This window comes from Numida meleagris, chromosome 12 (assembly GCF_002078875.1).
Source record: "Numida meleagris isolate 19003 breed g44 Domestic line chromosome 12, NumMel1.0, whole genome shotgun sequence".
NCBI classification, from domain to species: Eukaryota; Metazoa; Chordata; class Aves; order Galliformes; family Numididae; genus Numida; species Numida meleagris.
In genome coordinates, this window is record NC_034420.1 from 9,946,675 (window position 1) to 9,974,523 (window position 27,849).

The 27,849-nt window shown below is 46.4% G+C and overlaps 1 long non-coding RNA gene across 3 annotated transcripts; it reads left to right on the forward strand.

Annotated features, from left to right (window-relative positions):
- LOC110405358 lies at positions 1–27,568 on the forward strand. Of its 3 annotated transcripts, XR_002442831.1 has the most exons (4): positions 3–187; positions 23,932–24,184; positions 25,537–26,388; positions 27,542–27,568. It is a non-coding gene; the product is annotated as an uncharacterized LOC110405358 (long non-coding RNA). The 3 variants fall into 3 exon arrangements; XR_002442830.1 differs by lacking the exon at positions 27,542–27,568 and having other exon boundaries at positions 1–187; positions 25,537–26,537; XR_002442832.1 differs by lacking the exons at positions 3–187; positions 27,542–27,568 and adding an exon at positions 4,910–5,010 and having other exon boundaries at positions 25,537–26,537.

Consider the following 27,849-nt stretch of genomic DNA (forward strand, 5'->3'; position numbering starts at 1 on the left):
GACTCCAATTGCAGCTTAATTGCTATCAATCCTGTTAATTGAATTGGGCTCTCCTGTGACACTTGGCACTGAATGAAGGAGGGAAACAGGAAAGGAAAAAAAGGAGAAATCTGGGAAACAAGCCCAGCTGACCCAAGGGATGTGGCTGTTGAGAGACGCAGAAGCACGTGGCCCCTGAGCTGGGCAGGTAATGGGGGCTTGGGCTCACTGGGAAGAAGCAGCTCCTGGTCTTGGAGGATTCTATAGGCTACATGCTAGGTCTGAAATTAAGATAAATTCCAGATACTGATGAGATTTGAGGTCATGGGGGGACTGCCTGTGCCTGGGTTGTATAGAGCTTGGTTTGAAAGCTTCTGTGAGATCTCTAGTAGTACTTTCAGTTTCAAAATGGAACATTCTGGGGAGCAGAAAAGGTGCTTTTTGAAGAGGTGGTTCTCTCCAGGTGGGCCTCTTGCAGGTGGCTGTCCTGCCGGAGCTGTGCCTACAGCTGTCTGTGCTCATGGCCAGGCAGGTTCTTGGTGCATGCCAGGTCTTGAGGGAGCCCCGCTGCGCTGGCATCTGTGCCTGTCCACGGCTCCCACAGCGCCAGGGGCAGCGTGACCTCTTCACAAACAGGTTGCTCTATGCCTTTTTTGTTCTTGTAGCGTATCCTATGAGCATAGGATTCGGAGGCCCCTGGTTCCTAGCTCATGCCTTCTGCACGTTCCCAGAACTGCTGAGTATTGCAGTATCACTGCGAAACAGGCAGTGGGGTGTGTTTGGGGGAGTGCTGCCAAATAACAGCAAGGAAAGATCTTGTAGCAAAGATCATGTAAGCTTAAATTGGAGATCTGAGCTGAGTCAGAGGTTTAATTTAATTAGTTCTAAAATTAGAACAGAGACTCTGTAAGGGGAAGGTAGGGCAAGAGGAGGAAGATTTAGGGGTGTGCTTGTTGGTGAGAGTTGAGGACTATAGGCTGGAGCTGTTTATGTAGACTGATAGCAGTGTTCTATGGGCCTTAATATATTTAATAAGCATGTTTTGAGCACAAATTAGTATGCACAGCTCTGTATTGCCATTTGCTGTATAACTTAAACTAGTCAATTAATTTCTGGTTTTGCTTCCCTTGTGAACGATGCTTTCTTGCCTTTTGTCTTTCCTCTCTTTATAGTTTCTGAAGAAAAGAATATTGCCTTTCAGCATGTGCGTATTATCTAGTACCTGACACAATGGCAGAAGGGCTTGTAGTGACTGCTGCAGTGTAAATAATCAGCAGTAATGGTAGTTCATACACAAAGAATGTGACAACACTTATTTCTGGAGATTTTCTCTTTTTGCAAATCAGCTTAAGTATCCTAGTGAATATTCTGGCCTCCTTCACTTCTTAAAACAAACACTGATGTATTTTGGACAAGGAATGAGGTAAGATGTGACCCAGGGATCTTATTGGCCCCTCCGGAATAAAAAACCAAGTTTGAGCTTGAGAATGGCTTAGAAAATGCATCTTTTGGACGGACTATATCTAACCGAGAAGAGCAGGTTGAAGGTTAAGAAGTTTGGGAATATGATTAAGGATCCACTGACACTAAGAAACTCCTGGTAGAGAATGCCAAGAGCCATCCCAGTCCCTGAGGGCCCTGGAGTCCTTCTCTTGGCTTTGCCTGGGGATTTGATTCTGGTTTGGGCCGTGCTGCAAATGCTGCTTACAGGGATCACAGGGAGTTTGTGAGGATGTTGCATTGCTGTAGGGTTCAGTCAAACCCAGTAACCGTTATTGAAGACATCTTGGGTGTTTGGGCATGCTGAGCATTTGCAATATCCAAATATGCAATCTAATCAAGGATGCATAATTTGAGTGGGGTTCTTTTTGCTTTTTCCTAGGCTGTTCTTGAGCAGCTTGGGCTCCTCTCCATGCCCGAAACGTGGGGAGAGTTTCAAAAAGGAAATAGGTGATGGCAATGCTCAAGAAAGATATCTAACAAAGGGGTTTGCAGCTGGGGCAACATCCAGAGGAAGAAGATGAATGAAATAGTTCCTTGCTTTTTCTTCCCTCCCCTTCCTGAAGAACAGTCTTGGTATGTCTAGGGAGGCTGTAAGAAAGAAATGGGGCAGATTTCTTAGGAGGGTCTGTTGTGATAGGACAAGGGGAAATAGTTTCAAATTAAATGGGGGAGATTTGGAGTGGATATAAAGAAGGAACTCTTTATGGTAAGGGTGGCGAGGCACTGGCACAGGTTGCCCAGAGGTGGTGGTGCCCCATCCATGGAGACACCCAAGGTCAGGCTGGAGGGGCTCTGAGCACCTGATGGAGCTGTGGGTGTCCCTGTTCATTGCAGGGGAGTTGGAAGGAACCTTTAAAGGTCATCTGTTCCGACTCAACTGATTCTATGATTCAGCATCAAATCCCATGTTATGTTGATGGCCTTGGCCAGGTGGCACATGGTCCAGCATCTGTGTCTGTCCTGCACACTTCCACGCAAGGAAGTAATGGAACAGCTGAGCTTGGGCTGTGCCTCTGTCACCAATGTGAGCTGAAATAGGCTTCTAGGAAATAAGGGATGCTGTGGGTTGGTGATCACATGGTGATGCTGCCTAGAGCCAGCTTATTGCCTTGCAAGGCGCAAGCGACAGCAGTAGCTTGGATGGAGCACGCAGTGCAGGCGCATGGCAGGGACTCCAAATCCTGGGCAGCAAACACTGCGGCTGTCCTGCTGGGAGGGCTGGGGACAGGGTGTCAGCAGGTGGCACTGTGTACTGCACCTCGGGGCGCTCCTGCAGGACCTGGGGAGTGCTGGTGCAGATGTGTCAGCCCTGCGGAGGTGGGCAAATGGGGCTGTTCGATGTTACTGTGACTTCAGGTCTGTGCTTAGTGATAAATTCGAAGCACATTATGTGTAGTGGTGTTCTAACAAGTTTTTCAGAGTGGTTCTTGACACTAAGCGTTCCCTTGGGATGGTATTGTATCTGTGATAGAAGAAAGGTTTCTACCCCCGTTTCCTCTAAGAACTGCTGTTAGAAAATTGTTTCATCAGCCTTAAATTCTCCTGCTGCTTCAGTGAGGTACTGGAATAATTTAGGGTATTGATCTGGTGTTCCTAATCATTGCTTAAAGGCTGCTCCTTTCCAACCAAAAGGCTTTGGAATCTCTATATTTTCTGAGGATTTCATGAGTAATTTGAGACCTTAGGATGAGTGGTAATGGATAATTGTCTGCAGTCAGCATTGGGCTATTGGAAACAATGAGAAAAATGAACCGATGCTTCCTCGTAAGCCCTGCAATTGTGGGCTCTCACCGCTGGCAGAGCAGCGGAGGAGCCGGAGTCCTGCTCTGGGTCAGCGGTGTTGCAAAACAGAGTGACTTTCACTGGTGTGAAAAGGATGGAGATGAAGATCCCTGCTGGAGGGAAAGGGAGCTGGGAGCAGCTCCCAGCCCTGCCTGCATCAAGAGCACTACTGGGGATCAGGTAGATCTGGAGTGTGAAAGCACACCTGGGTGCCCTTGCAAGGAAGTATAGGAGTGCTGGGCATCCTTGCATGGAAGTTCTGCCCCCCACCTGCTTGGTGATGGAGTGCTGACCATGCTAAGGATTTCCTATAGGCTTCAACACAGAAATACTCATTTCAGTGATGGTGTTTTTTTTGCCTGTTAACACCTCGGAGGTATGCGATGGACCTGGTGGATGTGGGTGCTGCTTGCTAGTTGCATCCTGGCTGATGTAGATGATGGCTCTGAGGGGGAGTGCTGCTCCTGGTGGCACACATCCCACTCTGGCAGAGCTGCCACTGTGATGTGTGCTGCTTTCCTGCAGCTTCCCGGGTGGAAGACGGCTGCCCCTCCAGCACCCCTACCAGTAATTCCATGGGTTGTGAGGTCCCCTAAGCCAAATTCTGCCTGAGCTGGAGAAAATCATCTGGGAGGAAATGAGTGCAGAATGAGCTGGGATATTCTGCCCCAATTCGTAGCAAATTCTAAGCACTGCCAGTAGCTCATGTCATGCTTTGTCAGTGTATGTAGCTTCAGTAAAGTCAAAGTTTGTCCTCATGCTGGATCCAGCTCCTTTGGCCTATGCTTTCTATTACAAAATGCAACATTTATCATCAGCCTGCTGAACATGCTTAATTTGTGCACGCCCTTGGCTTGCCGGCTCATTCTGGGCTCTCTGGAGCAGAGGCCAGCTCTGTGCTGCATATCCCAGATCACTTTCCTTTCAGGTCATTGACTGATGATGAACAGAAGGTGCTCAAGAAGCCAGCTCATGTGTGGCATGGAGAAAAACAAAGGTGCTTGGTGACAGCCCTGCTTAGCCAGCTGTGACTGTACTGCAGCATTTCTGCCAGCCCAGGTGCATGTGTTCATGCCATGGCCAGGGGCTGGGAGCTGAGCAGCAGCACTGGGAGCCAGCTGGAGCGGCCTTGTGACAAGCACCGAACTCTCCTCCCAGATGGGGAAATGGATAAAAATAAAGATGCTCACCTCCCTCTGAGGGTGGTGAGAGGATTAATTGGTTAATGTTTGTGAAGTCCTTTGAAGTTGAAATAGGACAGATGAGTGCTAACTAAGATTGCAAAAGCTGGATGTGTCATGTGGAGGTAAAGGCTGTGCTGAGAAGGCATTGTGAGCCTTAAACCTTCTGTTGTTCAGATGTCAGGTGCTTCTCATGTTTAAAAGCAGTCAAACACGGAGATTAGAGGGATTTGAGAGTGGCAATTGCAACAGAGACCTTTCCCTTCCCATTAAGTACCTGGCTGACCTGGCTTGCAGGGACAGGCTGTGGTGTCACAGCCCCATTTCAAGGGACAGCCTGGCTCTGGCTGCAGTGGTGACAGCACTCAGTCCTCCCTGTGCTTGGACCAGGGCTGTGTGGGCATGAAAGGGCGGCACGTTTTGTGATGAGTGAAATGGAGTTCCGGGTTCAGTGCAGGGGAAACTGAAGACGGAGTGGGGCGGGAGTTGAGCAATGTGGGCTCCCTCCCGGGAGAGGAGCGTGAGAACCTGTGCACCTGAAGCAAGAATGTGTTTGGAGGCCTGAGTAAGCCCTGGCGGGTGCGGGTGGAGGTACTGGAGTGCTTAGCCTGGGTGTGTGCCACCCACTGGTGCTTGCTCAACTGGCTGCAGGAGGAAGCGGGATGTTTGCTTGGGCTGAGCCTGGCCAGGAGCTCCAGGCATGGTGAGATGCCCTGTTCCCAGGTGGCGTGGCTGGGGCTCTGGTTTGGAGGCAGAGCCCTCCTGGACTCTGTGTCCCTGCTCTTGGGGGAGAGCTGTCTGCATGCCATGTGTGGTGTGGCATCATGTACACAGAGCATCCACGCTGCGAGAAGTGGGATCAAAGAATGCATTCTCCTCTGTAGGTGCCTGGAGAAGACAGGGCAAGACTTTGTCCCACAAGGTGGGAGCAGAGACAGAAGCCAGCATCAGAGCTAACTGTTGGCAGCTGTGCTGTCCCGAGTGAAGTCAAAGACTCAAGATCTTCCTTCTGGAAGAATGGAGCACGTGGGCATGGGGCAGCATTCATCTGCTACTGCTTGTGAACTCTATTGTGGCTCATGGTGCTCAGTCCTCATGGATTTGTCCCTTCATGAAAAAGGGAAAACTGGAGATGGTTCAGGCCTCTGAGGAGGGTTTGGGTCGCAAACATGGAGCCAGGCTGGGGCAGTGAGCTGCAGGCTGCTGGGTGGGTTGTTCACCGTGTGTGTAAGTACTGGTTTCGGCAGGAGGATTTGTCTTAGACTCTCTTGGGCTTAGTGCATGAGATGCCCCTTCTCTGCTTCACAGGGTGGCTTTCCTGGTTCTGGGGGCAGCACATGGGGATGGACTGGTGCTGGGATGAGTGAAATTTTGGACCTCCCGTGGGTACGGGGGACAAATCAAGGGAGAACCAGACCTAGAGCCACCTGGCCTGAGGCAGCCCGGAGCTGAGCTGCGGCCCTGCATCAATCGTCAATATCTGGGCAGTGAGGCCTTCCTGGAGTGGGCTGGGTTCTGGCAAGCAGATCAAAGGGGTTTGCGTGGGAGAAGCTCATCAGCCTCCAGGGGAGGAGCAGCCAGTCTGTGCAGGGAGGCTGGGTAGCCAGGTGGAGCTGGGAGGAGACTGCAGGCATCTTTCACTTTCATTGGCTTCTCCTGCAAACCCAAACCAAGAGATGGCATGGCAGTTGGCACTAGGTTCTTGCAGGGCACGTGCTGCCAGAGCAGGTGGGACCACTCCGTCTGAACCCATCCCACTTGTATGGGATGCGTGTGCTGCTTGGCGGGTACTGTGCCTGCTCTGCACCGCTCCTTCCCCTTGGGAAGGATCCAGCTGCTCTTAGAAACTGTAATCTGAATGCCTTTAAATGGGAGAGAGCCTAGGGACCTGTTTTACAAGGGTCAAACAGATGTAAATAGCTTTTCTATGAAGCTTTCTGCTCTACTTCCCTTGTCCCGAAGGCTGTAGCAGCCCCGGAGGAGGCTTCTTTTTGCATTGGTTACTGTACCCTGCTGAGGACTCAGCCCACACAGCCAGTTTTGGGCTCTCTGAGGTTTCTTCAAAGAATCAGCCAAATGTTGTTTGTTTTATGGACACCCTCATAACGCAGATGGGTTTCCCAAGGAACAACCAAAGTGTTCGTGGGGGTGTGGGGGGAAGAAGGGGGATTGAGGAGCTCTTCGTCTGGGTTGACTCATGCTTAGTTCTTCAGATGGGTTTGTTATTCATCATGTACCTATTACTGCCTGGGGCCTGCTTAGCTCCAAGATTTTTCCTTAAACCACATCACTGCAGTGCTGCTGAGTGCTTGTTTGCTGTTGCCATTAGTGCCTCCACTCCAGAGCTCTGGGAGGAGGCAGGAAGAATCCTTCCAGCAGGAAAACTGTAGTGTCAAGTGAAATGGCACGCAGATGTGGTGATCTCATGTTGCGAGACTTTGTAGCTACTGCTGTGAGCAGAGGATAACAGCAGGAGAGTTTAAAGTTTTGCCTGCAAGTCTTGTCCTGAGTGCTAGTTGGATGGGGGATGATTGAAAGAGTAAAGCTCACCTTGTTTGAAATTGGGGCTCGACTGAGGAAAGACAGCTGTGTTTTGCAGTGCTGTTGTCTTCTGTGAATACGAGTGTGCTCCTCCCATCCCCCAGAGACACATCTTTGCTGGAGGTCGGTGGCGCCGATGACAGCAATGCCACCAGGTTATGCTGCAATGAAACCAGCACTACCATTAGGGCAGTCCCACTGTGCCTTCTTAGAGAAGATCACCAGAATTGCTTCTTGGCCTTGACTTTTGTTGCCAGCAGGTCCTGCAGAAGCAAGATGAAGGCCAAGTGAGATAGCCCTGGGAGAAGCATACCTGCGGGGATGATGCTTAGGTAGGGTAGGCAGGCAAAGGAAGAAGTTAGTGGCTCCTGGGAAGCTGTGGCAGCTAATCAGCTATTGTGTCCCTGAAATATTAGCATTAAACTTTCTGGGAAGGTGAACAAAGCCCTCATGGCCAATGACAAATCTTGGCTTTCTTCATGGTTCAGCTGATAAAGAAAGGATGCTACTCTCACATTGGCATCTCCAGGCTATTGGAAAAATTACTCAGTGTAAAGACCCTAGGTGTTGGCCAAACTGTTCCATAAATGGCAGGTATTCCCTAATGGAAGCACAGCACCTGGGGCTCTGGGTGTGATTTAAGTCAGAAGTGGGAAGCTGATGAGATAGCGCCTCGCCAACCAGCTGTTACTGTGGGAGGAACAGCTTAATATCAAAGCTAGGTCCTAAAACAGACATCTGTGTAATAAGGCACTGCAAAACCATGCTTGTGGGGGAAGAACATGGGCTAGGACGTGGTCTGCTGACAAGGAGCAGGTTGCTTATTTTCTTGTCACTAATTTTCTTGTACTGTCTGCTTGTTGAGCGTGCCCTGTCATTTACAACACAAATAACCCAATTTGAATGGACTAGCTAAATCTTTCAGCTGTGTTGATGAAAGACAGCACGAGAATCTTGGACTATGCAGAGGATCTTTTCACTTAGGTTCACTTTATTTGGGAAATGCCAAGGCTAGAAGTGAGTAACAAAACTCAGGATGGAGAAGTCAAGTTCACTGGATGTCCTGAACTTATGCTACCGTCTGGAGAGCTGTGCTTTATTCAGAGCGTGGACACTGACTTTCCCACATCTCTTTGGTTTCCTCTTTGTATTTTTATGCTTTTGAGAGCTGTCTTTAGTCTTGCTTATTAATTCTGTTTGCTGCAGTGGTGCCACGGGGAGCCTCTGCCCCTGGCATGAAGAGATTTCTGTCTAATTTGAAACAAGATGTAACAAGGGAGCACACTCTGGAGTGGGAGGTGGAGGGTGTAATGAGATCCCAGGTCTGATAGCCTGTGTGTTGCACAACGTGGTATGTTTGAGTTTTTTGTTTGCAAACCTTGGGTGCTTCTTTGTAAGTTTTAGTGAATGACATCAACCTGAAGGTCAAGAGTAATACATAAGGAGGAACAGTGTTTTGGTTCCAGCTGGCCCCGATCTATTAATTTGCCCTTATTTTTGGAGATGAAGTTCAGCAGAGGGTGGCTTTTAGAACTGGGGCACAAAGAGTTCAAGGGTGATATCTGTAGGAGAAGCTGCCAAGGCTGCTGGTGTTGCTGAAGTAGAGCAGTACAATGCAAAATTAAATGAGAGTAGCCAAGGCAAGAGGCTGTAGCTCTGGGAAAATGCAAAGGTGAGGAGAGCAACGTGTTGGTTTTAAAGGGAACACAGGGAGTTATTAAAGGAAGGATGAGGGATAAGCAAGGATGGAGCTTATCAGCTGCTTCTAAAATGTAGGACGTGGGAAAACCGGGGGAAAAGTGTTGGCATGCATCCCAGGCTGCACTGACTTATTTTTAAACGAGGAATCTATCATTGAGATGCAAGGACTTGGAGCAGCTGTTCTCTGTGCAGGGATGTGAAAGTCCTTGGGCATCCTGGGAGCAAAGAGAGGAAGAAGCCACTTTCACTCCTTGCTCCTCTGCAGTAAAAGTTGATGAGCCCCTCCCTGCCAGAAGAGAAGAGCCAAATGTTTCCTTTTGATTTATTCCTTTTCAAATCAGCTTCCCTCTGCCCTTGCGGCTTGTTCTGGTTCAAAATGTCTGTGGTTACCATAGTGCTGGGGATTTGGCAATGGAGCTGTGACTCAAAGGTTTGACCTTGAGCCTTCAGCTCAAGGCAGCTGGCCAGCAAAAGGGACCTCGTTATCTCAGAGTCGGGAGGAAGAGGCTGTTTATGGAGCTGTGCTGCCCTCTGAGAAGGGTGTTCTTGGGCTCTCCTTTCCACCTGTAAAGCAGGTACAAAGGAGAGCAGAGAGTCCTTGAGAGGAGGATGCTGCATTTCCCAGAGCAGATCAGACAGGCTCTGGGGTTGGACTGGTGTATTTCTTTCCAACCTTGGCACAAGACAGTGGCTGAAGCGCTGGTGGAAGCAGAGCAAGTGGCGCTGGCTGGTGGCAGAGGGAAGGCGCTGGGCCCCAGCTGTGGGGCTCTGCCCTGGCGCTCAGCACTGGTCCAGCAGCATCCCACGTGGCTCAGCTCTCCCAGGCACCAGGCAAAGGGATTATTTCTGCAGCGCATAAAAGGATTGCAGGGTTTGGCATCTGCTTTGAGGCTCTTGCTGCCAGGTTTAGTAAAGAGGCTTAGGAATGCTCAAACCAGGGAAATTAATCTGCTGCATCTCTCGTCAAGAATAATAGCGAGTGGGCTTCAAAGGAGGAGGAGAATCTTTGTTTTGTAGGCTATGCTTGGTCTCGCTGATTCTCAACCTTGTCTTTTTGCACTGGTGGAAGAGTGGGGAAAATAAATAGCAACTGATATGTCTAGGAATAGAGCTAGCAGGTGGGTGGGACACCTCCAGCACCGGCCAGGGGAGGCTCCCAGGGAGTTGGGGCACCTGTCCACACCTGGGCTGCTGCTGTGGGCTGCCGAGGGGCAGGGCACCTGTGCTGTGCTCACGTGGCTGCCTGAGGGGCATTTAATGGGGCAATTATGGTAATTAGCGAGCACAAGTTTTTCCACGTACCAAACATTGTATAGGGCAGTCATTCAGCCTCATGCTTGTTATTGCAGTGAGTGTTGGGCAGGAGTGTCCTGGGAATTTGTCACATCCCAAGGAGGGGGGGGGGAGAGAGCCCATCAAAGTGTCCTTGACTTGCTGATGTTGGCTTACCACCCTGAAACAAAGGACTGATGAAATAGCATTAGCCAAGCTGGTCGCTAATGAGGGCAGAACATCTGGAGCCAAGTTTTGTTTATACCTCTTTGTTTAGTAATTGTTAGGGAGACAGAAGAGGAAGTGTCACTCAGAATGTAAATCATGACATCCAAACAAAGGGCTGACATTTGAGTGTGATTCTGGATTTCATGTGCAGGGAATCTCCTGAGGTTTAAGTCCAAAATTTTAGCCTGAGATGCTGGCTATCTTTTCTGTTTTCAGAAGGTTTAGTGTCACTTCGGGACAGGAACCAAGGAGCAATCCTGATCCCAGGTCTTGGTACTCAACAGCTTCGGCCCAGAGAATGTCAACTCCCTGGGACATCATCACCCACATTGGGTGCTGGCTCTGACTGTGGTCAGCTGTGGCTGCTGAGGGGAATAAACTGGGCAAGCAATCACAGAGCAGTTCCTCCTGTGATAAAGCTTCCTGTGGCTTTGGGGATTCACCAGCCAGAGGCTGCATCTCCATCATCACGTTTAATAGGCACTGATGGACCAGTCCATGAGTTTAATTGGCTTTAGGCTCCCTAGATGTGTTTGGTATCCACAACATCCTGGGGCAATGAGTTCCACGTGGCAATTAAATTGTATGGAAAGGGAGGGAAAAAAAAACAACCAAAAAAACAACTTCCTCTTGTTCAAACCTACTGTATGATAATTTCCTCCAGCAACCTTTGATTTGAGTGCTGTGAGTAATCTTAAAAATCTGTTTTCTCTGGGCACTCCTGACTTTAGACAGTCATACCCATACCCTCTTTGCAGCCTGACATTTATTTGTGACCTTACGATGTCTCCGTGATGCAGCCCTCAACACTAATGGACTGAACACGATAGAGCTGTAATGTGCAGGTAGACAATAAATAGCTATTTTTCCCCATCTATGTTTTTAACACTGAAATTAATCTGCCATTTTCTTGTCCAGCAGCTGTGTCACGAGTGACTTATGTTTTTCTCTCAGATGATTTGAAGCTTTGAACTCCTCTGAATCATTCAATTTGTTCCTTTGCTAATCTCCTTTTACGAGTAATTTATAATAACTTGAGCTGCAGAGATTCCTGTTGGGTCTCGCCTTCGCTGTGACAGCTGCCCTCTTACTGCTGTTTTTTTAATCTTTTTTTTTTTAAGCTCAAGACTTTCCTTTACTTCTTACCTTAATTTCCTTAGGAGCCTATAGAGGATGGATCTCAGTATTGTCCTGTTAAAGTAAAAGTTCATTGTGTCAAGCAGTTCCACTGCTTGGCCACTGCTGGTGGAACTCTATTGGGTGGCAAGACAGGACTTCCATCCCCGAAACCCGGCATGAGTCCTCTCTGGTCTGCCCCTTCTCTCTGTCCTCACTGCGTTACTCTGGATGAACTTTGCTCTTCTTGCCTCAAAAATGCAGTGCAGAGTTTGGGCTGGATGATAGCGTTAGAGCTCTTTCAGCTCTGCTGGCTGTTTTAGTCTGCTTGTGACCCTGTGTTACTGGGATTTGTCCACTTATTGTGAATAAAAGAGTTATTTTAGCTTTTCTGCTATAATGTTATCATCCTTGGAGGCTCCCTTAGCCCTGTGATGAACATCCAAACTTGTTTTATTAGTATCCATGACTTGAAAATATTTGCTCAGAATATTTTTGATGTATTTTCTGGTGTGAGTGGAAGATTTTGCATGTTAGATTGTTTTTATATTTTTGCAAATTGGCCAGTACCTTGACTTAGCCCTGTCTTACTGCTGGTTGTCTGGTTTTCTGTGATGCACACCAGCTTTTCTACAGGTTTTTACTCTTAGGAGATACATGCTCAGTGGTTTCTTCAAATGGTCTTTCTGCCTCTTAGGTGTGGTTTTTTTCTTCCCTATTGGCTTTTCCTGTAGCTGTCTTTGATCAAGTGTCTGTGTTTTTAGCAGCTCCTTCTTTTCAAGTTAAACTTAAAGTAGCAGGTTTGCAAAATTTCTTCTTCAACACTGTTGGTTTTAAGTTTACCACCAGTGGCTCTTTGCATCTTAGGATTCCACCCACCGATGTTCCTGGGTGTTGCTCAGAGCATACTGAGGGAATGGCCTTCTGCTTCAGAGGTCGCTAATTGCTGCTGGAGAAGCAGTAGCTTCTTATCTTACATTTAGACATCTTTCCATCCTTTCATTTATCACATGTGTATGGGGAGATGAACATCTTCTGTTGTTTGTGCTTCTATCCTGATATTTCCATCACAGCCTCATTTACCTTCCTTAGATTTGTGGTCATTGCCCTGTTCTGGATGAAGTAACGCTAATATTACAGCGCCTGGGCATGGGGCTTTAATCCTAGGGATTCTGTGACACTTGATACAGTTAGCTTGGTTGTGCTCTTTGATCAACTCTCCTTAATGTGTAGCTCTGCTCCTCCACCTGCCCAGCCTATTCCCATTCCTGAATAATTTGTTGCCGCTCATTACCACATCCCACTGCTTATCTGCCTTCCACCAGATTTCCAAGGTGTTGGTTATGTTAATAGCCCCATCTGAAACCAGGGCACTGCTGTTCACTCATCTTTCTTTCAGACCCTTGGCACTGGGATAGGAGTGTGTACATGGTGTTGTCTCATTCTGTTCTCTCTCTGCATGCCTGAGAGAGATGTTGTCTGCTGGGGCTGCAGTCTGCTGTTTCCTCCCGACTGTTTTTGGCAACTCTCCTATCCCTTTATTCAAGGATACAAAATTTTTATGACTCCTCCACTGGAGACTGCATTTCCCCAGACCACATGTCTTGTCAAACTCTTGGCTTTCCTGCAATATTTAGTTTAAAAGACCTTCTTTATGTGCCAGAAGCTTTGATCCATTTTCACTTGGATTTAGTATTTAGATCTTTACTTTATGATCTCTACCTATTCAAGCCTGTTCTCGAGGTACAATTGTCTGACCCCTGCGATGACTCTGGATTTTTCTGCAGCATACTGAAGGGAATACTTCTGAGCATTGCTCCTGGCCTTTAGCCTGCCAGCCACCAGCAAATTTTGCCTTCAGTTTGTTCTTCTCCTCCACCCTGCATTGGTGGTGACCATGTGGACCACACCATGAGTTCATCCCCAGCTCACTGGGTAGGGGGCAGTCCAGATGTGACACCACCCTCTTAGTGTTTAGCAGGGAAGCGATGTTCTGTTGCTCAGCTATTTCTATTGCAATAGCCTTTCCCCTCCTATTCACTGAATTCCCCATCTTCAGAGGGATCTACTTAGCATGACAGAATGCATCTTCCTCCTCCAGCAGTTTTGGAAGGACACTGAGTTCTCCATAGTGTCCTTGGAAGTGTCACTGCTGCATCTCTGGTCCCAGCAAGCCTCCAGCTGGGTCATTCTTGCAACAGGGCATGGCATTTTGTCTTTGAGGTTCTCACAATGTAGCAAGAATGACCTGCGTGTCCTGCCCACGGCCAGCCTTAGCACACCTGCACCAAGTCAAGCAGCTCTGCTCCCCAGCCTGGATCCTCTGATCTACTCTTGTGATACCCTTAAGAGGGGCTGCAGGGAATGGTTGTCTGAAAAGGGTCTTCAGAAATCCTCTATACGTGGCTGGATGGAATAAATTACTTACATGACTAGTATCATCATCAGATGTGAATTCTTAGACCTTTTTTCTTCTTTTGGTAAGGTTTTGGCAACTCAATGTTGTTGTACTTTGAAGGGTTCAGTAAACACCCAGCATGAAGCTATAGGGATATTTTTCATCCCTGGATGAAAAAACAACCACCCTTTGTCCTGTTGCTCAGAGGCAAGGTGAATTCATGCTATGAATTCTGGGCAGTTCCACTGTATTGTAGTCTCATCATCCCTGATAAGGTTGAAAAGTACCCCAGTACAACGCATTAGTTCTGAATGCTCTTCGGATGCTAATGATTTGCTGTCTAAGCTATGTTTCAAACTGGGATATTATGGTTTTGTGTGAATTGTGGAGTATGGAATGAGAATGAAGAAAAACATTTCATTTGCTCTGAAATTGTTTTACGCCTCTCAAGTTTTTCTCCTCCTCCAGAACTGACAGTGAGGGGGGGAAAAATAATAGTGGGTGCTAACACCATTATAGCCATGATGCAATGCACACCTGTTTAATTAGGAGAGAATATCACAACAAAAATTCCCCAGGTCTCTAACTAAATGAGACTTATTTGTTTATTAATGAAATCTTCACCCTGAATATATGCTAATTATCTTAGATGTCAGTCTAATCTCTAGGAGAGCATCTTCAAAAGCATGTGGAAAAAAAGCCTGAGGCATGTGGATATGGTACCACTCTATTTCATTTTATGCTTTACCTTGAAAACAAATAATAAATTCTATTTAACTGCTTGCTTTTGTGAGCCTGGTGATGGGATATAGCTCTTAGGTTAGAGTGGAACTTCAACCAGTTAACCAGCCAGAGATTTGCTGTGAGTTAATTCTTGTTTCATCAGGGGCAGTGTTTTTTCAACCATTTCTTTCAGCTTGGTGGATTCCTATGGACCTCTCGGGGGAAGGTGAAATTCCTTCATAAAGTTCCCACTGAGTTTTACTGTAGTACAGCTGATGGGAACTGCTCTTCTTGTGCTTTCACAAACTCTGTACCAGTAGTCTATTGACAAATGGATTTTAGGCAGAAATCCACTGGATAACATTGTATTGGCAAAAGGTTTAGACTGGACGGAGAATTTGCTGGTGATGCGGAACGCCCTGGACTGCTGCTCTTTGCGCAAACCCAGCACTGTTGAATGGAAACCCCTAGTTTGCAGCCTGACTTTGCCTACTTGCAGCTTCTAGTCTTTGAATCCTTTATCCCTCTGTCAGACTGAGCAGCCCATTAGCTGTGACAGGCCAATCAGACTCTCCCTAATTGATCTAGTGATGTGGTTACTAGTGACGACAGGCAGATGAACTTGATGACCCAGGAGGCTCTGTACACTTCTGTGCACCATGCAGGTTGTGCAGTGTTAATGTGAGAGTGAATCACAGGTGTATCTGTCCTACATCTTTGGAAGCGGGCTCTGTGGCTTCTCCAATAAGGCGATTAATGAGGCACAGTGTGTTCCCTGAAGTCAGTGCATCAGGCAAAACAGCCTGTGGGGCCAAACGTGGAAGGTAATGAGTGCAAGAATATAAGCTTTGGACACTGATAGTTGTATGCTACACCTGGTACTGAGTCAATCTGTATCAGTGACGGGTGGACAGACTTTCTGAAGAGGCAGTAATTTGCACAAGGATGGACCTCTACAGCAGCTGGATGGTGTTCAGGGCTGTAGGATATGTTGAAGCAGAAACTAGGCAAACTAAACAGATTCAGAGGAAAGGAAAGGAAAAGGGTTCTACAAATACAGTAGACTAACCTTGCTGCAAGTAGAGATTTATCAAAATGAAGGAGGAATTCCTGAGGAAGCAACTCAGTCTCTGATTCCTGCTTCAGTTCTGCAGTGGGGATGTCTCCCTTTTGGCTTACACTGTGTGTGGAGTGCATCCAAGTATCTATGGATGTACTCGTATGTCACACACCAGCTGTCACATACTCTGCTCCATGCCCTGTTACCATGGAAGGTGCAAATGCAAGATTTAAGTAAACTTGTGCAAGGCCTTTGACATGGTCCTGCGCCACATCTTTACCTCTAAATTGGAGAGAGAAGGATTTGAAGGCTGGACTATTTGGTGGATAAAGAATTGGTTGGATGGTCACAGTCAGGGGACTGTGGGCAGTGACTCTGACTCCAAGTGGAGGCTGATCATGAGTGGTGTCCCACAGAGGTCTGTCTTGGGATCGGTGTTCTTCAACATTTTTCAGTGACAGAGAGAGTGGGATTGAGTGCACCCTCTGCAGTTTGCTGATGACACCAAGCTGAGTGGTTCAGCTGACAAAACAGAGGAAATGAACACCATCCTAAGGGACCTGGGTAGGCTCAAAAAGTGGAACCACATGAAACTAACGAGGTCCAACAAGGGCAAGTGCAAGACGTTGCAGCTGGGTTGGAGTAATCCAAGATATATGTAGAGGCTGGGAGAGAACTCATTGAGAGTAGCCCCACCAAGAAGGATTTGGGGGGTTTTGATGTCCAAAAAGCTGGACATGAGCCAGCAGTGTGTGCTTGCAGCCCAGAAGTCCAACAGTATCCTAGGCTGCATCAATAGAGAGGAAGCAGTGGGGAGGGAGGGGATTGTCACCCTCTGCTCAGCCCTCGTGAGGCCCCATCTGGATTACTGCATCCAGGCCTGGGGCTCCCACCACAAGAAGGATGCAGAGTCATTAGAGTCCTCATTGTGTCATTCCAGTATTTGATGGAAGTTTATAAGCAGGAGGGAGAATGACTTTTTACACGGTCTGATAGTGTTAGGACAAAGGGGAATGGTTTTAAACTAAAAGAGGGGAAATTTTCATCAGATTTTAGTTGGAAATTCTTTACTCAGAGAGTAGTGAGGTCCTGGCACTGCTGCCCAGAGAAGCTCTGGGTGCTCCATCCCTGGAGGTGCTCAAGGCCAGAGATGGGGCCCTGGGCAGCCAGATCCAATGGGGGGCAACTGTGACCATGGCAGGGGTTGGAGGTGGATGATCTTTAAAGTCCTTTCCAATCTAAGCTATTCTATAAGTCTATGACTCTCAAATGGGGAACGAAGGGCAAATGCAAGCCCAGCCCTGGAAGGGACCGTAGGCTCAGAATATTTCTGCGGTCCACCATGAAAGACAATGTTATTTTTGGTCTTGCATTATTATGATCAAATACTTGGAGTATGTTCAGCTGAGACATTGTATGTTTTAGAGCAAAAATGAGCGCCAATGGAAGCTTGGCTCCCTTGTCAGATACTGCCCATGTGAAGTACCAGGCACTGACTGGCAGAGGAGGAGAAAAGGGCTAGGTCATATTCCAGATGTTCCTAGAAAACTGTGAAATAATACTGATTCGGGTCTTTCCATGGCATTGTTTCAGCTCTGGGATGCTGTCAGTGTTTGCCACTTGCTGCTCCCAGTAGCTAATTTGTTAATCACTGCTGGTGAACATACTACTTTCCAATGCTGTCATTAGGTGTTCGTTAACTTATCTGGTCCACCACCAGAGTGGTGACCTGGTTGCGCCGGGATGCTTATTAAGCTGAATATGGGTACAGAGGCTAGAGTGTTGTGTGGAACACTCTGATGTGTTACTAAACACAAGCAAAAAGCCACAGGTAGTTAAAGGTAATCAGGTAAACCTCAGGGTTCCCGTGGTGACTGCATTCCTGCTGCAGGTATAACAGAACTGCATGTGGATGAGTGCCTACAGGAAAGAATGGTTTGTAACAGTACTCAGGGAAAGTGGTAGGGTTAAATGTGTGCTGAGCTGCCGTGAAGGTACAAGTTGACAAACGGACACTGAGCATATTTTCCAGCATTTGGGAGAGTGCTTCAGGTGACCACAATTCCTTTCATCTTATTGGTGAAAGGAAAAAAAAAAACCACCAGCAGAAGTGAATGGCCCACAAACTCTTCAGCGAAGCTTTTTTTTTTTTTTCCCTCCCTCTCTTTGATGGAGTAAATGGGAAGCCAGAGAAGCATGGCACAAAAAAGAAAGCCAACAGCATAGGTTGTGGTGGAGAGAAGAAAGATGGCTCATCTCCCTCTTCTATGTCCTCTAGAAGAAAAGCTGAAAAAAAGAACAAGGCTGCCATGGCAATTGTCCATATCTGCTGGAGGTGTCCTGGAGATGCTGAGAAGTTCCCTTTAGCGCAGCAGATCACCAATTCGTGAGATGAGCATCCCTGCTGGGAGGTGTGATCTGTGCATGGGGAAGCCCGGAGACAATCTGCACCAGAGCCATGGCGTGGGCAGGACCTGGAGTGTGTCCTGGGCATGATGTGCCCTTGCTTGCCGGCTCTTGGACAGGGGCTTGGTGGGATGTGATGGGATGTCTTGACAGCCTTTGTGCAGCTCAGAGCAGGACTAGAGCAAATACTTTACTCAGCACAAATGGAACTGCTGGTGTCCAGCCAGAAGGTATTGTATAGACAAGTCCTGGTTCGCAGACTTGAAAGAGGGCTTTGCCGTGGGATTCTGATGTCAGAAGTATTGTGTTTTTCATGTATGGGTAGCTGGAATTGGTCATAGTGCCCTAGTATTGTTGCCAGAAAGGACCTGTTTAACACTCCTACCAGAAAATAGAGATTAGTTTAATAGCAAGCAAATTAGCTAGGAACCAGGTATGCATGTGCAAGGAAATGGACTGCAAACTCACTCCGGTCTAGAGTAGAGGAGCAGACTCTGGGGCTACACTTTGGGTGCACATGTGAAACTTGCGTATTGGCGTATGAGTAGATAGCTGAGCAGTGAGGACTGAATATAGAAGGATTCTTTATGTGTTATATCTAATGTGATTCTTGAAAATCCTGGTTCGTTTTGGTGATTCCTCTTCCCTCTGAAGCAATATGGACTGTTCCATTAGCTTTGAGAAGACTGAACTCCTTAGCAACCAGATATGGTTGAAGCTAATGATGCTATTTAACAACGTGCCTCTCTTTCCAGATGTGTCTAAACCATCATGCAAAGGAACAAATCTCTTGCCCAGGTATTGCCACAGCAGGTTGGGGGAATGTTGTTGTGTGTGAAATTTAAGTTATGGGTGCCTTGAAGATATTCCATGGCTTCTCATTTCAAGATAGGGTTTTCCACCTAATGTAAATCATAAAAAAAAAAAACAACCAAAAAAGAAAACTTGCAAGTTGTGTGCTCTCCCCTAAACCTGGGGAACGTAGAATAAAATAAGATTATGGAAATTCTCTTGCAAACATATTTCATTTTCAGTTGCGGCTACATTTCCAGCGAAAAATTGTTAGTTTTCTATGGAGAACTTTCCTGCAGTTCCAGTCACAAAAACAGAATCAGATAATGAGTCACGTGGAAAGCTCGGGTAGAAAGTCATTAGTGACATACATACACAGAAATGCTTTATTCTCAACTACTCTCTATGTGGCACTGAAACTGGGGTTTTTCCCACCGCTTTCCCCACAGGAACAGCTAACACTGTGATGGATCATGTACGTGGCTGAAGGTACTTGCCATCAGGCTGGCAGTGGGATATGGTGGAGATCTGAGTTTCATGGTGCAATTAGCTGAGTGGGGTGTGGTGATACTATAATATAAGAGCAACCAACACCCATGCAGGGCATGTTTTGGCCTCCTGCTCTTACTGCACCGATGGGTACTGGCGCTTGGGCTACCACGCCTTGCGGCCTATTCTGACATTATTGAGCCTTTGCCACTAATAAGACATAAATAATAACTTTGCAGAAAGGAAAACATTATGTTCTTGTCTCTCCTTGTTCAGGTGGTAGGGATGGCTGATGATGAGGGTTATTGGATGGCATGGAAGGGCCTTGCTGGAATGCAGGTTGTTGATACCCCTCACTGTAGCAGCACTTATATGGTCCAGCTGGTGGCATGAGATGGGGCAGCCTTATTCAAATGGGTCATTTTGCATTGTGTAATCCTTTGTGTGCTGTGCCTGTGGGCTTGCTGCTGCTCTTCTCACTGTCCACGGGAAACTAATCTTAGGACAGATTTTTCATCCTCTGTTGAAATTCTGCTGTTTCAGCAGCCCGGTGACAGTCATTGTCTTCTGTTTCCATGTGTGAGTTGAAGCCAGACTCAGAAACATTCTACTTTGTCTCTGAACAATGGGGCTGTGATTTTCGCATGATGATTCCAGCTTGCAGCCGCTGTGCCATGCTCTACTTCTAATCGTGGCCCATGACTGGTGCTCAGCAGAAGCTAGAAAATACCCACAATGAATCTAGGCAGTTATGCAACTCTGCACATGAAGTAGAATTCCTTTCTAACCCCTGCAGGCAATCAGTTTACGCCCTGAATGATGAGATTTTGATTACCCTTATCTAAGCTACAAATACTGTTAACGGCCATGAAATCAGCTAGCTCTGGTAGAGCCCATCAAAGCACGGATCTTGGTGGCCTTCTGAGCCTGCAAGTCCTTTGCAGCTCCGTGGGATGTCATGGTGCTTTGCCATGGGAAATCCCATCACTGTGCAGATGTTAGAGCTGAGGCTCTATAGATCAAAACCCAACCACCTCCAGCACAGCAGTTTTTAATGAGCAAATACCGCCCTGGAAAGCGTTGACATTGGGATCGACAGGCTGCTTCCTCTGAGTTGGTGGGAAGAGTTTGCTGCTTCGATGCAGAGACCGGTTCCAGCATCCTGTTGCCCCAGCCCCACATGGTACTGGTTATAGCTTGGGGAGCAGCTTTGCTCTCCCACTGAGCACGCTTCCCAGGGCAGCTCCATTCTTCTGCGAACAAAAGCTGACGAGCTGCAGGGAGACTCCTGGCGGGAAGGTGGGACCTTTCCCTGGGCCAGACTGGGGCTGCTGTGTGAAACAAGACTGGGTGGCGTGCTGGATGCTCACAGATGCATCTTTCCTTTGGTTTTCTGTCCTACATTTGACATTCAGAAAAAGAGTATAAGGAAAAAAATCCAACCCGAGCCAGAATTCCTTGCGCCCTTCATCCTGGCAGGAGGGAGGGATTGAGTAGCTGGTAGGTTTTCAAGGCTAGCAGAGATCAATAAGACCAGTCAGTCCAGTGTGCTGTGCAGATCAGACCACAGATCATACTAGTGATTCCTGTACCAACCCTGCCTGAGAGATAGCATTGTTGTTGTGACTTGCGGGAGGATCTCTCGCACCACTGGGATGAATGCCAGTATAAGACCAAGGATGAGGAGACCAAAATAGGTGTGACCCAGAGGATAATGTGGCCTTCTGCATCTTAATATACCCACCTGTGAAATGCAAATAATAACAGGGGAACCTTGTAGGGATTCATTAGTGCTTTGAAGATGGCATGTGTTACATGCTATTCCTGTGATCTTCCAAAGTTAGCCTCGTCCCTGCCTTTCAGACGTGCACCACTCTTGGTTGCTCACTTCCTGATTCACTTCCCCCTCCTCCCCAGCATCTTCACGCTAAGTCAGCAGCGGCAAAGGCCTGTCCAGAATAGTCAGCACCATGCCGTGGTGGCTCACAGCCTGGGAGGGCTGCAGAGGCAAGGCCATGCTCTTGTTCAAGCACGGGGTGCTGGTATTTACTGTGATTGTACTGCAGATGTGACAAGGAGACCTGCTGTGTGTCACCAACATTTCATGCTGGAGTTTGTGCAACTGACGTGTAATGCTGTCCATAATCTGTAATGTTTTTTGTGGTTTTGGAGTTAATCAGAGTGAAAAGGTAGATTTTGGCATAAAAGAACGTGTGGTGACAGGGAAGGGTGTGACCCATGGGACACTGGATCCAGAGGAGGATGCAGTCCATGCTGGGTTGAGGTGAAGTAGTTACATTTCTGTGCATGGAAAGTATCTATAAGACATATTCAGATTAAACTTTTCCACATCCTCTCCTTCTGAAGCAGCGAGTTCTTTTTGGTGAAGCTTGCTGCCATGCTCTGGGCATGTTTCTGAAACTTCTTTCTGCCACTCTATGTGCTCTAGAATGCACAGGACTTACTGTGCAACTGAAATTCTCAGAGGCTGATGAAGTCAGGAAACTCTCGTCATTCTTCTCACTTCCAGCAATTTGCTCTCCTTTGTGGACTGGCAGAGAGCGAATAGTGCCCCAGGATGCGGAGAGTTAACACAACAGCTGCTGAATTTGCAGCAATGCAGCCAGGTGGCGTGCACAGTCAGCTGCTGGGATGCTGAGTTGAGCTGCATACCCAGCACAAGGGTTGGAAATGAGCAGCCTCTTGGGAAGGATGCTTCATTGGATCAGAGCAGTGGAGCTTCATTTTGGGTTCAGGAAGTTCAGCCTGGCTGAAGGGAGAGGATTGTGGTGTAGACCTTGGGTAACTGCAGTGTTGGTGGGATTTCAGGATGACCAGGACTTGCTTTTGTGGAGATCTGGGCAAAGCTTGTGTGAGACCTGTTGTAGCAGTAGGTATGAACAGGGAAGCTCTGAGGCACGTGGCTGTTGCAGCCTGGAAACTCAAACATATTTCCATTGGCTTGGGGTTGACTGGCTCGTTGGCTGACCCATGGCCAAAACCCAGGAAGTGAAGTGGGTGCAAGCCAAAGAATGTTGTCTAGTGTTATTTTGTTCTTTTAAGTTGTTCTTGCGTGGGATGTGTGTGCAGATCTGGTGCCTCCAAAACTGCTGAAGAGATGGGTGAGACTCATGTCTCTTGTAGCATGGGATGGGTGCATAACTGAGTATCTCTGGAGGGGAGGAAGCCTTCCTAATGTGGTGTCTGGCAGCTGAAACATGTCTCGCAAGGCATCTCAGTGCGCAGAATGGGGATAGGCAACATGCAGAGATGCAGCCCAAAATGCTGCATTAGCTTGCAACATCACATGTGGCAGCACAATGCTCTACCCTTGACATTCTCTAATTGAGAGCTGCAGATGAACCTGAAGAAGCTGCAATGAACCTCTTGTTCTGAATCTAAAGTGTTAACAATGCTGAGAGGTTTCTTATAAATGGGAAAGTGTCTTTGGAGTCCTTGGGCTTTGAAATATCTTACTCTGGAGGTGCAGTTCATACAACACTGCTGGAGCTGAGGGCTCTGGACTCTGCTTTGGCAGGAAAGCAAAATATAATCTGCTCTACATTTGGTTTGTTAAATATGCCGAACAGCTATGTCTCTTCTCTTTTAGCCCTGAGGGTTTCTGGCTTGAGAGAGAGAGATGTAGCGGTGGGCTGGAAAAGAGAAGTTTCAATATTTCAGAGAAATAAGTGTCAAGTGCCGGTGTGGATACAGCCCCTCTGAGAGGGGAAAAGAGATGGTAGGGAGGTAAAAAGCATGCAAATTAGGACAGAAAAGGACAGCTCTGATGGGAATGATGTGTAGTTTTATTAAAAATGTTAGTTTCCCTACTCGCACTATTTCTCGTTGGGCATGAAGAAGTTCATTTCCCTGGAACAGAAGCAGAGCGGTGGGAGCTGGTCTCACAGGGAGTCTGAACAGGTGGAGAGTGGTGATGGAGGAGCAGTCATGGAGCAGGAGCTGCTTGACAGAGTGCCCTGGGAGCATCGAGGCTGTGCAGGCTGTGGTGGGGTGAGCTTGGCTGGGGCTCAGCAGGAGGGGTGAGGAGCCCTGGGCCCTGCAGGTGAGCAGGGCTGGCAGCTTGCAGGCATGGGTTGCTTTTCCAGTCTGGTCTAAGGACTCAGTAGTGGCATTTGGTAAAGTTTCCTTCACTCCCTGAGAGCTGTGATAGTGATGCTGAAGCCACAGCACTGATTGCAGGGATGTGGGGTTTCCAGGGCAAAAAATGAGGTAAGCTTTAGCACTGCAAGAAGGACAGTTGCTGGGAGAAATTCCAGACTAGGGGATGAAACATGACTTTGTTCTTTTTAGGGCTTATTTTGCTCCTCAGTTGTGGCTTTGGAGATTTGAGCTAAAAGACAGCATTATTCTGGGGTGAGAATGGGGCTGCGTAGCTGCCACTCTTGGGCATGGAACACACTCCCAGAGCTCCCTGGGGTGGAGACCAGCACCCTGCTGTCAAGGAACTACCAAGGCAGAGAATTTCAACAGTTATGCTGCCAGGAAGCTTTCCCTCATCTAGAACATCCCCAGCTGATACAGAACCCTACTGGGTTTCTATCTCACAAGAGTTTGCCTAAATTTCATCTTACTCAGCCTTTTTTCCCCCCCTTGCATTTTCCCAGTTGCTCCTCCATGACTATTTTTATACCATTTTGCCCCCCTTTTTTTTTTCTAACTGGAGATGTAAGACAATGGGCCTAGTGAGAGCCGATCTACCTGGTATAGCATAATTTATAAGCTCTTTACTTTTCTTCCAGAATTGAAGCTGAGAAAGGTACAAAAGTATCTTTGCAGCATCTCTTGCTCCCAGCTGCTTTCCTCAGTGGCACAGCACTCCTTCAGCTTTAAATCAAGATTACCAAGATGCTGTAGCAAATCCATTGCTAAAGCACCAGGATCATCTCTCATACAGCAGATCTGATCCCGCAATGCAAAATCCCAAGGAAATGAATGGGCTGACTGGATTCCAGTCCAGGATTGAGACTATATTGTGTAAATCCATCAGTAAAGGTAATCAAGTGCATAATGGAAGGTTTGTTTAACACACTCTTGCTGTCATCCCTCTTTATTCTGCTTGGGCTTCTTCTTGCAATTCAAGTACTCCAAAGCAAATCCTTCAAACTCTATGGCTTTGTAGGATTCTCCCTGTCCTCTTACATCACGTTTTGTACTACTGATTTGTTTTGTTGTAACTGGGAAGAAAATCCACCTCTTTTTTGGAGATCTTATTCTGATTTCAGAACTTCTCATGTTGGTGTGGGTTTGAATGGTGGACAGGGTGCAGGGAGGGGGAGGATGGGAATGAGAGGCAGCAATCATGGAGTTGGCCCAGGGTCAGGACCTGGATCTCTTCTACCTTCCTTGACTACTTCCATTCTCGTGCTGCCAGGGCCAGGATTTGCTCTTGCTTGGTAAGTCTGAGTGGGTCCAGTACCCACAGTACTTCCATCAGGAACAGGGTGGTCAGTCAGTTGTCTTAAATCAATGCACTGTTTTACTTCTTTAGAAGAATAGAGCTTTTAGTGGAAAATATGATCTTAAAAACAAATCCTGTCTAAAGATGCACCTCCCCTACCACTCAGTGGCTGATTCATGGGAAGACACCTCAGTAAGCAAGAATGCCTTTTCTTTTTGTTCTCCAAATAGGATTCTATGCACTTTTAAACTACCGTATTATTATTGGCTTTTTCCATTGTAGTTCTTTTTCAATTCCTCCCAAGGATTTACTGAGACATACCGTATCAGGTTAGTTGTCTTTTCTTCCTTTTGTCCTCCCCTCTAATTCCATGCCTGAATACGTTTACAGAAACTATGTCGTGATTCAAGTCAACACACAGTTCTTTAGACTTTCCGTTAACCATCTGTATGACCTCAGGCAGTTTTCTTTTCCAAATTCACCACTGTGAATCTGCATGTGATCTAATTTTTTGAGTTGAAAAGAAATGTTAGGGATGACCACGCACCAAATTAGGACTTTCTACTCACTTGACATTGGCTTCAGTTTTAAATACTAGCAAATATTCTGATTTGGGTAATGTGGCAGCTATTTATTATGAGGATTTATACTTGAGCTGAGCTGTATTGGTGCCTCTGGCCAAATGCATATATAGTGCAAAAATATGTTTTCTTCCTTCTTCAGATGGCGCTGACCTGCCTCTCCTGTGCAGCCTCTGCCTACTTGCCCACGCTCAAGTCTATTGTGGCTCTGGTTTTCTGGGTTGCCATTTATCCACATCCTTCAAGCCTTGTAAATGACTTTATTCTCATGTTTCTCCTATTTTTCCTACATAACAATGCACCTGGCTTCTTTCCATGTAAGTCACATTCCGAAACTTTGATGTCATCTTTATTTTCTTCTCTAGCATCTACTGAGAAACCCTGTCCTATGGAACAACAACCTTCATATTTCATCATTTCTTTGGGAGAGGCCCGAGGAGGGCTGCTTGATCTTCCAAGTGCCAGGTGGGCTGAGAAAATGGTTTTTCATCAATAACATTGCTCTTTATTCTGAAGACAATGGGGAGTGACAGGGAAAGGATGAGGATTCTGCAATAAGGTTTTTCTACACGAACTGTAAGAGCAAGCTTGAAATCTTTCAACAGGACGTCAAGCCTGATGTTTTTCAAGCTTGTCTGAATGCTTACTGTTTAGATTCAAATAGGATTGCTTTAATACAAACAGTCCAGCTTCCAGAGGTCTTGACTGATCCAGGCTTCTCATTGTCTACTGGGACAAAATAATTAAAACAAAATCCTTTCAGCTCTTTTTGAGATATGAAATGGTATTAGTGGTATGCCAGAGTGATATCTCTGCCTTATAAACCATTCTAAATATGGGAAGAATTCCCCTGTCTATGTGTAAGGGAAAATGAAACGATCCGTTTGTAATTTTCTTACCTTGACAAAATGTAGGGAGTGACTCAAATATGTCCCATCCTTATGGAAATTAATTGTGTTAATGGGATGATTAGAATTTAAAGCTACTGTCATCAAACTGGTTTTTGTGGCTAATGATGGTCCTTGGGATGATTATGTCATAATGAAGGCGGAGAACCTGGTCATCTATATATACATGATCTGACCTGAGCCTTTTCTTTGGGTCTCATTGAGCAATGCGCTAATAGAGTCAACGTAGGCAAACAGCTGCCACCCTCACCATGAAAATAGAAGGTGCTTCGGTGGTCCTTGCTCTGGCTTTTTTCTGCTTCTTCTCAGGTTAGTAACCTCTGATGTTCTCTGTGCTGAAATCTGGGACTGGTACAGCACTTAAAGGCGGTGAGATAGAGGATTAGAGAGTCCCTACTATTTAAAACGAGCAGTGATGTAACCTGAAGACCATTTTTACTGTACTACTCGTGGGATTGATTTTTATTTAACACATTTTTTGGAGAATGTTTTTTTCTTTTGCATGTGACAATGGTGAATTTCCTCCATTTTCGAGTGCAAGTATCTATATTTAGTGGAGTTAACAGTTAAAAAAAAAAAAAAAAAAAACAAACCTGAAACTAAACCTCCCAACTGCTTATGTGGAAGAATAAAAACTTCCAGCCAGACTGAATTTTTGCATAAAAGTCTAATTTTGAACGAAAATATACTACACCTTCTGGTGAGTTCAGAAAAATAGGAATTTCTTGTCAATTTCCTTGTTAGTGAATGCATTTCCATATGGCTGCAATAGGGAAACTTGAGCAGGAGCTCAGACTTGATGCAATGGTCTTTCAGTTTACTATTTATACTGGAAAAGATCTAATGGATGATTTCTTGATGGTTCCCCGTGATGCCACAGATGATGCAAGAGAGAAGAATGAAACATGTACTATACATTCTCTAAGTGGCTTAGTAGAAAGGAACAGATATCAGCCACTCATCTACTGAGTCATTAATTCTGTAATTTATATGAAGTACTGCAAATGGAATGGGCCTTGAAAAGGAATTTGAAGCTTTGGACAAACAACGATATTATGGGCTGGCTTTGGTATCCCAATTTAAGGTGAAGATGAAAGCCAATATTGGATGAGTTTGATACCACTACTATTGCAGTAGAGTAGAATAATAAACAGTTATTGAACCAACCCTGAAATTTGGTTTTTAAGACTGAGAAAAGTGACATATTAAAGGAGGGCACAAAGATGCAAACATGAAAAAATGTGATTTTGCATTTGAATGACAAAGAATAGCAATGTTCTAAAAAGTCTCTAATGCCTAGTCCTTTCTGTCAATGTACTATAATGTATTGGATTAGCTTTTATCTAGAGGTATTTGGGTGGATTAGGAAACTGCATCAAATATTTTTAATTAAATGCTTTTGATTTAAAACTTCCTTTCAAAGACCTTGTATGGTTTCATTGTTGTTTATTTTCTACCACAGATGTTGCCAGCCAAGCTTCAATTAAGGCGAGTGCAACCTTTTCTATTCTGTCTTTCCTTTTGTTTTACCAACTGTGCTGCTTAATTCATGCTCTGAGCAAAGTCATACAGACAAACTGTACTGAGATCATAATGCTTTTCCTGTGGCTGAAAAAAGGGAGTGACTTTCTGTGTTTAGAGACAATGCATTTATAGCCAGCAATGGCTCTAGCTGTGCTTGGTGTGTGATGCTGAACAAACATCCAAACTGCTCTGAGATGGAATGAGGTTAGAAATGGCGTGAGCTATACTTCTAATGATATTTCAAAA